At 44.3% G+C, this 16242-nt stretch overlaps 1 long non-coding RNA gene across 1 annotated transcript in view; it reads left to right on the top strand.

Moving 5' to 3' along the window:
- LOC119974925 overlaps nt 1-15934 on the top strand; it is a 68375-nt gene extending 52441 nt beyond the window's left edge. Inside the window, exon 3 of the long non-coding RNA XR_005462607.1 lies at nt 15908-15934. This is a non-coding gene — a long non-coding RNA (uncharacterized LOC119974925). The remainder of the gene's footprint in view (nt 1-15907) is intronic.
- Nucleotides 15935-16242: the final 308 nt, after the last annotated feature.

Genomic DNA, 16242 nt, shown 5'->3' with positions numbered 1-16242 from the left:
TTATTGATGTTATCTTGAAGTCGTTTCAGTGATTCCTCGCCGTGGGTCCAAAGAAAAAATATGTCATCGATATATCTGGTCGGTTGAATGTCCTGAGTGGTGAGGCGGCCTTATTCAAAGTTGTGCATTAAGATGTTTGCATATTGAAGTACGAATTTGGTCCCCATGGCTCATCCGTGTGTTTGAATGAAGAACATGTTGTCGTAGGTGAAGACGTCGTTATCCAGAATGAAGCAGATGAGTTGCAGAATTTATTCTGGAGATTGGCAGTTGTTGGTGAGGCTGTTGCAGCAATCTATTCGTCATGGAAATGCTGGTGCAGAGTGCCGATGCGTCTATTGTGACGAGAAGGTTCCTGGTTCAACTGGTCCATGGGTGCTGAGATTCTGTAAGAAGCACGTCACGTCGCGACAGAAGCTGTGTTTTCCTTGTGAAACACTGAAAGATGATCTCCTCCGAACGGGAAATGGCACTCGACTGATCGATTGACAGTTTCAATGTGCCACAGTAAACAAATCACACCAACTTCTTCAGAAGACAAACACGGGACACAACAGACCGAGTAATCTTCGTCGCCCATTACTTCCCTGGAGCGGAGAAACTGCAACATCTTCTTTGCAGCCTTCAATGCTTCATCGATGAAGATGAATATCTTGACAATTTCTTCTCCACACCACCACGACTTGCCTTCAAATAATCACGCAACCTCAAACAAACCATTGTTTTCAGCAAACAAACCAGCCGTCCCCTGTTTCAGGGAGATTTGCATGCGTGCAGTGCGGTCAGCGTAATTTGAAGGTGGTTTGTGGAGGGGCTGTTGTCAAGTGACAGTTAAACCCGAAACACTTCCACAGTGTTTCTCTCCCTACCGCCTCCTCTAACCAAAAAAAAAACAACCGTGGTTGTCAGGAAGGTAAGTTTAACTCTTTAAAAACTTACCTTGGGGCAGCACGGTGGCCTAGTGGTTAGCACAACCGCCTCACGGCGCTGAGGTCCCAGGTTCGATCTCGGCTCTGGGTCACTGTCTGTGTGGAGTTTGCACATTCTCCCCGTGTCTGCGTGGGTTTCGCCCCCACAACCCAAAAATGTGCAGAGTAGGTGGATTGGCCACGCTAAATTGCCCATTAATTGGAAAAATAATTGGGTAATCTAAATTTATTAAAAATAAAAAAATTAAAATATTAAAAACTTACCTTGAAGGGTGACAGCACAGCAAAGCAGTGACCTGATTGTCTGGTAAGGAAAGTGCTCCAAATAGCAGTTGCTGGGAGAAATGTAACTCTTCGTGTGTTGGTGAGTATTGTGATTTTTAAGCAAAATTTAATTCTTTTCACTTATTAGTTATTTGCTACTATATTTGTAATCACTTTAGGTAAAGGGTAAAATGGCAGGAGATCCCAGACCTGTGTTATGATCCTCTTGCGCAATCTGAGAGTTGAGGGACGCGGCCGATGCCCTTGACTCCTTCATTTGCGGGAAGTGTGCCCAGCTGTAGTTCCTGTTAGACAGCATGACGGCTCTGGAGCTGCGGATGGACTCACTTTGGAGCATCCGCGATGCTGAGGACGTCGTGGATAGCACGTTTAGTGAGTAGGTCACACCACAGATTAGAATTGGTTACGGAGACTGGAAATGGGTGACCAAAAGGCAGAGAAAGAGCAGGAAGGCAGTGCAGGTGCCCCCTGCGGTCATCTCCGTCCAACACAGGTATTCTGTTTTGGATACTGTTGGGGGAGATGACTCACCAGGGGAAGGCAGTAGTAGCCAGGCTCATAGCACCGTGACTGGCTCGGCAACACAGAAGGGCGGGAAAACGACTGGCAAGGCTATAGTCATAGGGGATTCAATCGTAACACAGGCGTTTCTGTGGTCGAATACTAGACTCCCGAATGGTATGTTGCCTCACGGGTGCTCGTGTCAGGCATGTCTCCGATCGGCTGCAGGACATGCTGAAGGGGGAGGCTGAACAGCCAGTTGTCGTGGTGCATATCGGCACCAACGATATAGAAAAAAATGGATGAGGCCCTACAATCAGAAAATCGGGAGTTAGGAGATACGTTACAAAGTAGGACCTTGAAGGTAGTAATCTCAGTATTGCTACCAGTGCCACGGGGCAGTCAGAGTAGAAATTCAAGAATAGTCAGAATGAATATGTGGCTCGAGAGATGGTGCTGGAGGGAGGGGTTCAGATTTTTGGGACATTGGAACCGGTTCTTGGAGCGTTGGGACCATTACAAACCGGATGGTCTACACCTGGGAAGGACTGGAACCAATACCCTAGGGGATACTTTTGCTAAAACTGTTGGGGAGGTTTTAAACTTATGTGGCAGGGGGATGGGAACCAGATTAGGAAGTTAGAGGTCAGTAAAGAAGTAGCAACCAAAGCCAGTAAGGTACGAGACAATAAACTCAATGTGACTAAGGGGAAGAGTAGACAGGGAAGAGATGATGAACGCAAAGGGAAAGGGGGTCTGAGGTGAATATGTTTCAATGCGAGAAATGTAGCAGGTAAGGCAGGTGAATTTAGGGCTTGGATTAATACCTGGGAATATGATGTTATTGGTATTACTGAGACTTGGTTGAGGGAAGGGCAGGACTGATAACTGAATATCCCAGGTTATAGGTGCTTCAGGAGGGATAGAGAGGGAGGTAGAAGGGGTGGAGGAGTTGCATTGCTCGACAGAGATGGTATCACAGCTGTGATTAAGCAGGGCTCGATGGAGGATTCGAACACTGAGGCAATATGGGTGGAACTGAGAAATAGGAAGGGTGCAGTAACATTGTTGGGACATTACTACAGGCCTCCCAAATGCGAGCATGAAGTAGAGGGACAAATATGCAGACAGATGATAGAAAAATGTAGGGGCAATAGGGTGGTTGTGATGGGAGATTTTAACTTCGCCAACATTGAATGGGATTTGTGTCGTGTTGGAGGCGCAGATGGAGCAGAGTTTGTATGGAGCATTCAGGAGAGTTTTTTTAGAGCAGTATGTAAATAGTCCAACTCGGGAAGGGACCAAACTGGACCTGGTATTGGGGAATGATCTCGGCCAGGTGGTTGATGTTTCAGTTGATGATTACTTTGGGAATAGCGATCACAATTCCTTAAGTTTAAGAATACTCATGGACAAGGTCAAGTGTAGTCCGAAAGGAAGAGTACTAAATTGGGGAAAGGCAGAGTATAACAGAATTCAGCAGGAGCACGGTATGTGGATTGGGAGCAAGAGTTTAAGGGTAAATCCACATTTGAAATGTGGGAGTCTTTTAAGAAAACGTTGATTAGAGTCCAGGACAGACATGTGCCAGTGAAAATGAAAGATAGAAATGGCACGATTAGGGAACCATGGATGACGGGTGAAATTGTGAGACTAGCTAAGATGCAAAAGGAAGCCAACATAGGATCGAGGCGTCTCAAAACTGATGAAGCTTTGAAGGAATATCGGGAACGTAGGACGAATCTCAAACGCGCAATAAAGAGGGCTAAAAGGGGTCATGAAATATCTTTGGCTAACAGGGTTAAGGAAAATCCCAAAGCCTTTTAGTCGTATGTGAGGAGCAAGAGGGTAACTAGAGAAATGATTGGCCCTCTCAAAGACAAAAGAGGGAATTTATGCGTGGACTCAGAGGAAATGGGTGAGATTCTTAACGAGTACTTTGCATCTGTATTCACAAAGGAGAGGGACAAGACGGATGTTGAGGCTAGGGATGGATGTTTAAATACTCTAGGTCAACTTGTCATACGGAAGGGGGAAGTTTTGGGTATTCTAAAAGACATTAAGTTGGACATCCCAGGGCCGGATGGGATCTATCCCAGGTTACTGAGGGAAGCGAGGATCGAAATAGCTGGGGCTTTAACAGATATCTTTGCAGCATCCTTGAGCACGTGTGAGGTCCCAGAGGACTGGAAAATTGCTAATGTTGTCCTTTTGGTTCAGTAGGGTAGCAGAGATAATCCAGGGAATTATAGACCTGTGAGCTTGACGTCAGTGGGAGGCAAACTGTTGGAGAAGATACTGGCGGACAGGATCTATTCACATCTGGAAGAAAATAGACTTATCAGTGATAAGCAGCATGGTTTTGTGCAGGGAATGTAATGTCTTACAAACTAATAGAATTCTTTGAGTAAGTGGCAACGTTAATTGATGAGGGAAAGGCTGTAGATGTCATAAACATGGACTTTAGTAAGACGTTTGATAAGCTTTCCCATGGCAGGTTGATGGAAAAAGTGAAGTCGTATGGGGTTCAGGGTGTACTATCTAGATGGATAAAGAACTGTCTGGGCAACAGGAGACAGAGAGTAGTGGTGGAAGGGAGTGTCACAAAATGGAGAAGGGTGACTAGCGGTGTTCCACAGGGATCCATGCTCGGACCACTGTTGTGATATACAAATGACCTGGAGGAAGGTATAGGTGGTCTGATTACCAAGTTTGCAGATTATACTAAGATTGGTGGATTTGCAGATAGCGAGGAGGACTATCAGAGAATACAACAAAATATAGATAGATCGGAGAGTTGGGCAGAGAAATGGCAGATGGAGTTCAATCCAGGCAAATGCGAGGTAATGCATTTTGGAAGATCAATTTAAAGAGCGGAATATGTGGCCAATGGAAAGGTCTTGGGGGAAATTGATGTACAGAGAGATCTGGGAGGTCTGGTCCATTGTACCTGAAGGAGGCAACGCAGGTGGATAGAGTGGTCAAGACGGCATACATCATGCTTGCCTTCATCGGAAAGGGTACTGAGTGCAAGAGTTGGCAGCTCATGTTTCAGATGTATAGGACTTTGCTTCCGTCACATTTGGAATACTGCGTGCAGTTCTGGTCGCCACATTACCAGAAGGATTTGGATGCTTTGTGGAGGGTGCAGAGGAGGTTCACCAGGATGTTGCCTGGTATGGAGGGTGCTAGCAATGAAGAAAGGTTGAGTAGATTAGGATTGCTTTCATTGGAAAGACGGAGGTTGAGGGGTGGCCTGACTGAGGTCTACATAATTATGAGATGTATGGACAGGGTGGATAGCAACAAGCTTTTCCCAAGAGTGGGGGTGTCAGTTTCAAGGGGTCACGATTTCAAGGTGAGAGGGGGACTGTTTAAGGGAGATGTGCGTGAAAAGTGTATTACGCATAGGGTGGTGGGTGCCTGGAACGCTTTACCAGCGGAGTGGTAGAGGCGGGTACGATAGCATCATTTAAGATGCATCTGTGCAGGTATATGAACGGGCGGGGAACAGAGAGAAGCAGACCTTGGAAAATCGGAGACAGGTTTAGATGAAGGATTCGGATCGGCGCAGGCTGGGAGGGCCGAAGGGCCTGTTCCTGTGTTGTAATGTTCTTTGTTCTTTGTTCACGACAAGACAAAGCCTTGCCATGCCGATCTCTGGATGACGTGCCATATTATCGGCTTGTTACCACAATTACACGTGAGAATACCAACCACCAGTTACAGTGAACATCCTCGTCTGACTCGGCCAAAGTTGTGTTCCTCATACGCTGCAGAAAAGAATGTCCTGAAGCATGGTACATTGGTGAGACCAAGCAGACGCTACGACAATGGATGAACCGCCATCCGGCGACAATCGCCAGGCAGGAATGTTCCCTTCCAATCGCGGAACACTTCGGCCATCAAGGGCACTCTGCCTCTTATCTTCGTGTAAGCGCTCTCTAAGGCAGCTGTGAAGACTCACGAAAACGTTCAATCGCCGAGCAGAAACTTGTAGCCAAGTTCCGCACACGTGAGTGAGGGCGCAACTCGTCCTTGGATTCATGACGCATTACATTAACCAACGGAACGGGGGCAAAACACGGGGCCACGCAAAAGCGGAATCCATCGCCATTTGTTTGACTTCGTTGGATCGCATGCCGCATCCTTCGCCACAAAGTTCAGGAATGATTTGCAAATGTGAAGAACATGCAAGGAACACGGAGGAAAAAGAACCAGGAGTTCACCACCTGTCCTTGGCTTGCGAAATTTTCCCAACTGTCCTGGCTACAGGCAATTCACATCTCTTCGACGTGGGATCACCACTCCCTCTCGATCTGTAAAGACTTAAAGACCTAAATGCAAGTGCTCGCATTTAAATATCGCTTTGTCTGTTTAACTTCGTCTATATACATGTTCCCGGTACCTATATCTTTATACATCTGAGGAAGCAGCAGTTCTTTGAAAGCTAGTGACCTGAAACAGACATATTGGACTTTACCCTTGGGATGTAAAATTTCTAACTGTGCTGAATTCAAAATGGCATTGACAAGCGGCGAGAAGATAGAACGCAACCAGCGAACGGAACGGGGGCGACACACGGGTCTAGGGAAAAGCGGAATGCATCGCCATTTTGTTTGAATTCGTCGGATCGCGTGCCGCATCCTTCGCCACACAGGTCAGGAATGATTTGCAAATGTGAAGAACATGCAGGGAACACTGAGGAAAAAGAACCAGGAGTTCACCAAGCGAGGCAAGTGGAACCGATCCTCTTAAACCATATCACTTTAGAACAGAGGTTTATTGAGTCACAGGGCACTGGTATCACAGACAAATCTTGTTTCGTCAGCCATGCGCGTGTTTTCACTTTCCAGCCGATATGGTCTCAGCCAATGCATTCTGTCCTTAGTATTCAGTGACGTTCCCCCTCGACATCAGATCAATAAGAGGTTTCCGTTTGACATGGGAGACTGAACTTCCGTCCATTTTAAGATCGGAAAGGACATTTCGTCATGTTAATTGTATGTAATGCAAAGGACAGTGAAGCCGCTGCTTCATTCAACAACCAATTGAATTCAGCATCTTCAAGTACTCGACAGTACTTGTTAGCATCAATGCTTCACAGCTCCAGGGTCCCAGGTTCGATTCCCGGCTGGGTCACTGTCTGTGTGGAGTCTGCACGTCCTCCCTGTGTGTGCGTGGGTTTCCTCCGGGTGCTCCGGTTTCCTCCCACAGTCCAAAGATGTGCGGGTTAGGTGGATTGGCCATGCTAAATTGCCCGTAGTGTAAGGTTAATGGGGGATTGTTGGGTTACGGGTATAGGGTGGATACGTGGGTTTAAGTAGGGTGATCATTGCTCGGCACAACATCGAGGGCCGAAGGGCCTGTTCTGTGCTGTACTGTTCTAAATAACACGTCTAAAGTACCTTTAATAGGAAATGATTTTTTTCAAGACCCATTTCCCAGCATCCTGTGGTTCTGCAATCTCCTGTCTCAATTCAATCAACCATCTATTCTATAATGTAAACGCAGTATTGTTTAGCACTGCTGTCACTCAGCTCCAGGGGCCCGGGTTTAATAACGGTCTCGGGTCTGTGTGGAGTTTGCCCTTTCTCCTTTGTCTGCGTGGGATTTGCCAGGTGTTTCAGTTTCCTCGCACAGTCCAAAGATGTGCACGGAAGGTGGATTGGTCATGCTAAATTTCCCCTTCGTGTCCAGAGGGTCGAGTGGGGTTACTGTGTTACGAAGATAGAACATAAGCGTGGGCGTCAATCGGGTGCGCTGTGTGAGGGCCATGCCCACTATACGGGCCGAATGGCCTTCCTTTTCACTGCAAGCTGGATGATTCTAGCTCTTCAATTATCTCTTAAGCCCTTCAGAACGTTTCCGCTAAACACTCTATTGTCTCAAATGTCTTCCAAAATATTTATGTAAGGAAATGGACAGAGCACTTTCTGCCGAACCAGTGTTCCATAACGTTCGCTGGGATTGTTTCACACTGGATTGCAACATCAAAGATCTAGAGCAGTGGAAATCATGGTGAACGAACGGATAATCCGTGGAAAACATCTGTGCTCTCCCTCACACCGCACCGCAAGAACGGCCCAGGAGGTTCCCCGATATAGACTGCCCGTCTGTCGACTTGGAATTGCAAACTTGCACGTTCATCCTGCATTGGAAACCAGATGAAAATGAAACACAAATTCTTTCGTGTCACAAAAAAACAAAATCGAAATGTAGCTCTCCAAAATTAACTAGATCTAGAGAACCATCATGCCCATTGCACCCGATTTGATCCTCCGGTCTCCTGCCACAGTCCAAAATATGAAGGTGATGTCCATATGACATGCTAAATTTCCCCTCAGTGCTGAAGGAATTATGTAGGGGGACACAGTGGGCGCCGGGGCCCCATGTTCGAATCTGGCTCTGGGTCTCGGACTTTTCGCATTCTCCCCGTGTTAGCGTGGGTTCGCCCCTACAATCCAAATATGTGCAGGGTAGGTGAATTAAACATTCTAAAGTGCCTCTTAATTCGAATAAATTAATTGGGTACTCTAAATTTATAAAGCAAAACGTTTACGTAGGGTTGCGGGAATCGAGTGGAGCCCTGGACCTAAATAGGGTAATCTTTCCATAGGCCCATTAAGACTCGATGTGCCCAATTGCTTCCTTCAACACCGCAGGGATTTTATTATTAATAGATTTGATGCTTTCCCCCCATGAAATTGTTCTCAAATGTTTTGAAGATAAATAAAAAATAGAAAGCGCATGGAAAATACGCAACTCTGCTGCCAATTTATCGGTCTCATATAGGTACAGAACGCCGACTTTGCAGAAGGATGCTATCCGATCCTGTGCGTCTGAACGAAACATCAGAATTAGCATCCTACATAAACACAATCCCCCAGTCTATACAAGCAATCCCACCTAATCCTTCGAAACGTCCGAAAATTCGCATGTCCGATCCACCTGAGTTCCGCATTTATGGACTGTGGAGGGAACCAATTTCGCTGGAGGAAACCTTCGGAGACGGAGAGAATGTGGAAGTTCGACACAATCATCCTTGTATGGAATTTATCTCTTGACACAGTAATCATGTCAATAACTTATAAAACACGAGCTTTTTACAAGTGGTGGAATTGAAAGATAACTTGATAGCAGTATTGTGAAAAGTACCATTGTGCCAAATTAAAATCTAAACTGAACAGGAGGGCAAGTTCTAGACAAATATATGTTATCCAATTATTGCAATTTGTATTCCGCATAATGATCTTGAAAGAAAATGTTTCAAGCCATCTATGGCTTCAGTATTATAACCGGAAATGGGGATACAGAAATGAGACGCTGGTCATGAATGTCAAACTAGAACAATCTCCTGAAGAAAGCATTTCAGTGAATCATAAAGTCATAGAACTCTAACAGTCTTCAATGAGACCATTCAGCCTCTTCGAGTGTGCACCTACCATCTGAAAGAGCACACGCTGGAGGCCCACTTCTGCGCCTCAACACCCCACAACCCCACCCCCTAATCTGTACATGTTTAAGCATGTGAGCATGACCATCCACTTACCTTGACGATTTTTGCGCTGTGGGATGAAATTGGAGCTCGGAGGAAACACACGCAGACATAGCGTGTCAGTGAAAGATCCACACAGGCACACACGCATGGACGAAATGGTACCTGGGTCAGTTGGGCTGTGAAGCAGCAGTGCTTGTGTTCCTCCCACCTAGCTGCCCAATTATGAGGATTCGCATGTTACAACAGTCATGCGTGCTTTGCAAACCGTAAGTAAGATTTAATGCTTCGTGCCAAATAGAGGCAAGAAGCAGAAATAACATGCAGGCCGAAAATTGGTAAACATTGCGATATAATTAGGCCAGGAGTCTAGTCGTCAACATTAAGTTGGCGAGTCACGAAAGGATTGAATTCGTAAAGTACAGAAATTTCAGATTTTAGAGAAGGTACTGTGGACAATGGCCAATAATTTTCTGCACGATTCATGAATCTGGGGCGCCCGTGCTCCGCAAATGCTCGACAAAACAACTGATGTGGGAGGATTCAGGCATGCTCTGAAGGCTGGCCAAGTTTAATGTCCAGGCCGCCCCCCCCCCCCCCCCCCGCCCACCGCTTCAAGCTCCGCTCTGTTGAATGAAAAATGCAGCTGCAGCGCTACCTTGGGCCACTTAGCCTGATACTTGGTGAGTTTTAACACGTTTTCGTTTACAAGACATTTTTCAATCTTGCAGAGGCACGAGAAATCGGGAGACTTTATAGGGGAGGTTAAAGTTATATATCATCAGTGCTTCGCGTGCATGCATATGCTTAAAATGGAAATATAATTAAAGGGATCGATATTTTAATCTTTTCTTTATGTTGATTTGTCATAACGATTTTAACTCTATGAAAGTAACTACAGTGGACAGAACTGGAATGGACAGGTGACCACTCGCTAACGTGTATGATTCTTCACCTAAGATACTCTGTGTTACCGCCCATGTATTCTGTGTGTCATTGAAAGACTGAAAAGCGTGACAGTTGAGCCACAGCTCTTATCCATCACTTGCAGGAGTTTCCAAAATGTCGTATTTGTCGCCGGTTACCATTTTCCAGTCCTCCTCTAAGCTTCAGGTGTTTCCGAAGAGTTGTGACCCTTCAATCAGGGTTTTCCACAAAATACGTTTATTTTCAGCGTTTGACAACTATGTTCCATATCACGAGATAAGTCTACAACGTGTCTTTGACGATTTCCTTTTGTATTTCTCTAGTTTGGGATCCTTCCTTGTGCTGGATGCAGAAGATTTTCTTTGCAACCAGCACTGTCAAACATACTGTCATCCAAAGTCAAAAGTTGACATCCTAAGCATATCGGACGCCCAAAGGACTTCAAGGCCTCGATGCTGGTGCTATTTAGTTCTTCATTGACACTGCTGACAGAATGAATGTCCTCCCAGGTGATTCAAAGCTACAGTGAAATGTGATTTTGCAAGTTCTTTTCAGATGAGTTTTTTTGCCAGTCTCCCTTCATCCTTAGAAGCTTCAGTGATTAAATAAAATATGTTAACAACGTTTAATGCTTTAGTTGATACATGTGAGCCACCTGAAAGCTGATGTGAGATATCTGCGTGACAGATATTGCAGCCAATTAATCAACCACCATTAACTGTGTACTGCGAAAGAACACCCAGAAATGATATCAGAGGGGATGTGTGCCAGGACACTGCACTTCAGCTCCTGCTGCATTCCGATGTTGAGGTGGTCAATTAATAATTTGGGAAAATCCTCCCCTCAAGGTTCCCCCCCTACCTCCTAACCCCACCCCACCCCACCTTCCATCCCGTTTACAAATCCAGCACACCGGTGTTTGTAAGTGCGAAACATATTTAATTGCAATAAATTTGTGATAAAATGAGATAGTTTCTTCTTCATTGTTCAGCTGATGAAGCTAAACGTTAAGTTAAATATTAACTGCTTTCAGACAATTATTTTTTTTGGGCGATGTTTAACATTGAACGTTAAATGCTCCCACAAATATCGCCCTGCAATATCAGAACACAACATTTAATTGTGATAGTTATAAATGAATAATATAATTGAAGGAAACAAAGCGGAATCATATTGAACAAAATGTCCAGTAATTAGTACTGCTTTCTCACAACGCCAGTAACCTGTGTTGAATTCAGACCTTGGGTGACTGTGTGGCATTTGTCCATCCTCCTCGGGTCTGCAAGGATTACGGAGAACTGTGAATCAGAATCATACAATTACGACAGCGCAGATGGCGACAATTAAATTTATCAAGTATACACTGACAGTCTGAAAAAGTACCATGCCTGGGTCCACTACCCCGTACTATGACCGGAAGCTACCCTGCACATCCCAGGACACGAAGCTCCAACTTATCAAGATCAATCCCCCTTACCTGCACATCATTGGTCTGTGGGAGGGAACCCACACAGATGTGGGGGGCAACCTACAAATTCGAAAGAGACTGTCATGCAAGTTCGGAATTGAACCAGGGTCCCTGGCTGAGTGAGGGAGCAGTGGTAACCGCTATGCAATCGTGCTATGCCTTTTCCTCCGGGTTCTTCGGTTTCCCTCCAGGATGCAAAGATGTGCAGATTAGGTAGTTTCCCCTTCCTAAATAGTCCGCCGTGTCCAAAGGTTTGGTGGGTATAGCGAATAGTGCATTGACATTAGTGGTATACTCTTTCGGAGTGTCAGCGTAAATTTCCTGTGCCGAATAGATGTCTTCTGGACTGAAGTCTTTGTATAAACTGCAACCGAAAAATAATCAGGCGTTACAAGGATATTGACACCAAAAAGCCCTCCAACGCTTTTAAAATATTATGCCCATAATCAAATTTAAACAGACAATCATTTTGAAGTAAGCCACCCGTTACATTATGCAATGAATACTCATAATGCAAATAGATAAAGAGATTTAAAACGTGTAAACAAACCTTTGTTCACATAAATGATCCACTTCCATCACTGAAGATAAATAAATCATAAAATCAACAAGAAATGTAATGCATGACAAATAGAAAGAGAAAAGAGCTGTTTTAAAATGTCGTCTAATCTTGAAAACACTTGCAACAACGATTCCTCTTGTTTTTGATCTTAATTTTTGCTTTGTAAATTTATGGACGACACGAAGGTGGTGATGGAAAATTTGCGACTGACACGATGGTTGGTGGAATTCGGATAGCGATGAGGACTCTCAGAGGATACAGAAGGATACAGACGTGTTAAGGGCTTTGGAAGATCAATGGCAGATACAGTTTACGCGTACACATGGCGACCAGAATTGAACACGATTCGACAAGTGTGGCCAAATTAAGGTTATAAACAGCTGCAACATGACTTGCCAATTTTGTTACGCAATGTCCCGTCACTGGGTGAACGCCGCCGAGAAACCAGTTTTCGAAGGCCTTATATCAATTGTAAATATACAGTAAATTATAGAATAATTTGTACTACTGGAAGGAAATGGGGCCTCGGTGAAAACATCCCCAAGAAACTGAAACTGGCAACAGAAGTGTGTAAATTAGCTAAAAAGGCAAACAAAATGCTAGCCTTCTTCGGGCAGGGAACTGACTTTTCAAAATGCCAAAGTAATAGACGTTAATAGGCCACACGTGGAACATAGTGTTTACTTTTAGTCAACCAAACTACTAGAATGAAGTGGAGGCTCTGGAGGGGGGGGGGCGTTTCTACAGAAGAGGATTGGCAGGATTGTGCCTGGTATAGAGGGCATTGTGTTTGAGAAGAGAAAGGATAAGCTTGCTATGTTCTCAGTGGATCGTCGGAAGGATGGATTGGTCTGATGGATGTGAACAAAATGATGAGTGGCGAGGTAGAAGCTTATTATCTGTGTGGAATGATCAATTAATAGGTGCCAGAGATTTAACATGGGAAGGGAAATGTTTACAGGAGATGTGAAAGGGACGTTTTATAGACAAAGGTGTGCAGGTGCTTTACACGGGTTGCCGGACGAGGTGGTGGAAGCAAGTACGAGAGTAACGTTTTAGGGCCTTCTTGACAAATACAGGAATGCAACGAGAATGGAGGGATATGGACCCTGGAAGTGTCGAATGTTTCTGGATGGATGGGCAACATGGGCGGCGCAGGCTTGGAGATCCGAAGGACCTTTTCTGATGATGTACCGTTCCAGGGATTTTTATATTTTTCCATTTCTTGCAATTCTAAGACCCAAAACCGGTCTTCCAGGTTGCCGTTCCCAAATGTCTGACAATAAGCGATTTCCATTTAATTTCATTTCAAAAAGTGCTATTCAACTTCTGACTGTCCCAGGTCTGAAATGTACTGCATCTTCTTACTGTTCCAGTCGTGTGAAAGTATGCATAGACATTTTTTACAACGCTTTGGGCTTTGCCACCTTTTACCTTATTCTTTTTTTTCGATTAAACAACTTTAGGAAATGCTCAATTGGTAAAATTCACTGCCTACAAATTCCCGTCTAATTGTTTGCTAAGATCGAACATTCGATTGTGTGACATTTACCCTGACAAAATCTGTTCATTGTAAGGTTAAATTATGAACAATACAAGCTAATTATTTTCTTCAGCTATAATTTTTTATATATTCTTTTAATGTTCACTTCAGCTCATTTAATTTATATCGGCTTCACTTCAGACAAAGTTCCACACACCCCGCCCATGCCCATTTATGTGTCTATCCAGATTGAACGGGAATCTAGAGACGCAACTGGCCCCTTTTAATCCCCCATGTGATCAGTTCATTCGAAGTTTGCTCGAACCCTGGTTACGTAATTTTATAGTTTTTCAGTGACAGTTAATACATCAATATAGATTTGAGCAACGCAGGAACATTGTGCGATTTTCGCTGGACTCTGAATCCAGAGGCGCAGGACAATATTCTGGAGTCCAGGGTTTCAATCTTGCAACGGCGGATGGTAAAATTTGCATTCACTAATCAACTGCAATTAAAATATTCCTGATGACCAAAAAGCTATTGTCGATTATCACACAATATTATCTTTTAAATAGGTAAGGAAATGTGTAGCCCTCGCGTGGCTGGAATTTGTGTATCTTAAGATGCTCAGAAAGGTGTTGAACAACCAGAACGGTGGCGCAGTCCGTTCGCCTTGCTGCCTCACGTCGCGGAGCTCCCAGGATTTCTCCGGGCACTGGTACACGGTCCATGTGGAGTTTCCACATTCTCCCCGTGCTTGCGTGTGGTTCGCCCCCACAACCCAAAGGTGTCTAGGCTAGTTGGATAGGTCACGCTAAATTGTCCCTTAATTGCAAAACAAATAATTGGGTTCTCTAAATAAAAAACGAAAACGTGTTTGACTATGTATCCACTCAGGGATGTGCAATAAATGCTCTCCCAGCGAAGGTAGACATGTGGCACAATGGTTAGCACTGCTGTCTACGCCACTGAGGACCTGGATTCGAATCCATGCCTTGGGTCACTGTGTGCCTGGATTACAGACCCACAACCCAGAGAAATGCAGGTTAGGTGGATTGGCCATGTTATATTGGCCCTTAATTTGGAAAAACATTTTTGGTTTGTCTAATTTAATAAATAGAAAAAAATTATGTCCCAGCCTGCGATACCAATATTCCATCAAGGAATGTTCAATGGTTGACCGTATTTAATTTCGACTGTAGCTTCATTCCGCACTCTAAGTTGAATTGATGCTCGCGTTTGACTCCTTTTCAATTGATCTTGTTATGTTTCTACTTTACCGTTACCAATATTACGTTCATCTGAATTTAGCTATCCCGCTGTTGCCATCCACTTGTTAAGGCAACACATTACTCCCAAAGAGAAATGGCAAATTTGTTTCACAAGAATAATGCTCGTCAGGCCAAGGTGTCCATCATTTACTGGTCCAACGAATTTCGGAATGTTCCCAAATATGCAGAAACCAAAGACACCACCACTTGCAGCAATTCTCCAAATAACTGTTGAAACCCATGTTTCTCTTCATGTGTTGATCATCATGTGCCACTCAGCACAAACCTAGGGATACCACTTTTGAGCTCTTGCATTTTATGTTCCTGACCAACATACCGAAAATCCCCTTTCAGGACCCCATCCAATTTAATAAATATGCATCAGCTGAAATGCTGAACACAATCTGTCGCTGCTTATTCTCCCACAACAGAATAATTAATCGCCAGTCTCACTCGTGTATGATTCAGCATTGCAAAAGAGAGACAGGCCGCCATCATGTTTTACGTCCACTGTTACAAAAATGGCTTCCTGAACAAATGATTGTAAAATTCTGTGTCACTATTTGTCCGCCGACCCGAAGAAACTTTCACACTCAAATTGCATGTGCATTTCACTGGGTGCACGTCGTCGAGAAATCAATGACATTAACAGTATCGAAATTGATTTTTTTTTTGGCAAGCAAGCTACACTCAGTTAGCACAAAAACTACATGCCTGTTTCTCTTATGCAGCTAGGTGGTTACCCATTCACGGATTTACTGTATGCTCATCAACTGCGTTCTGACCAACACCCTGAACTTTCTGTCCAATTGTACCTCTACATCACGATTCACAATTTTGAGTCCAGGGCTCCTTGATTTGTATTACCGGTAGGTCAAGTTTTTGCAGGAAGTCTCAACTTATGCCGTGTTTTCCCCATTTTCTTTCCATATGCACCTCAATGAGCAGAGAATTTGTCACGGTCTCTTCATATATCCTGACAGCGATCAAGAAGTTGACCAAGCTCCAGGAATCAGCAGGTATCACGGAATTTTTTTTATCATCCTCATTTTTATATAAAATCAATCATCGGACACAGTGAGCAAAATAAATTAATATGGCGTCAATAAGCATAAAAGATGTATGAGAATAATTGAGCGTTACATAAATTTCATACGATAAACAGTCGCGAGTTCTCAACAGCGTCGGATAGGAGTGTATTGAAGACATTGGGATAGCGGTAACAATTAAACAAATGCTCAGAAAAAGGTAATGTTTCCGGGTTCCAGATCACTCCATTCCCATCCTATTCAGGTATTTTTCAAGTTGCCCTTAAACG

The sequence above is a fragment of the Scyliorhinus canicula genome, chromosome 12 (assembly GCF_902713615.1).
Source record: "Scyliorhinus canicula chromosome 12, sScyCan1.1, whole genome shotgun sequence".
Classification (NCBI taxonomy): domain Eukaryota; kingdom Metazoa; phylum Chordata; class Chondrichthyes; order Carcharhiniformes; family Scyliorhinidae; genus Scyliorhinus; species Scyliorhinus canicula.
Note: the sequence above shows the minus strand (reverse complement) of the source record. Positions and strands in the feature narration are given on the sequence as shown.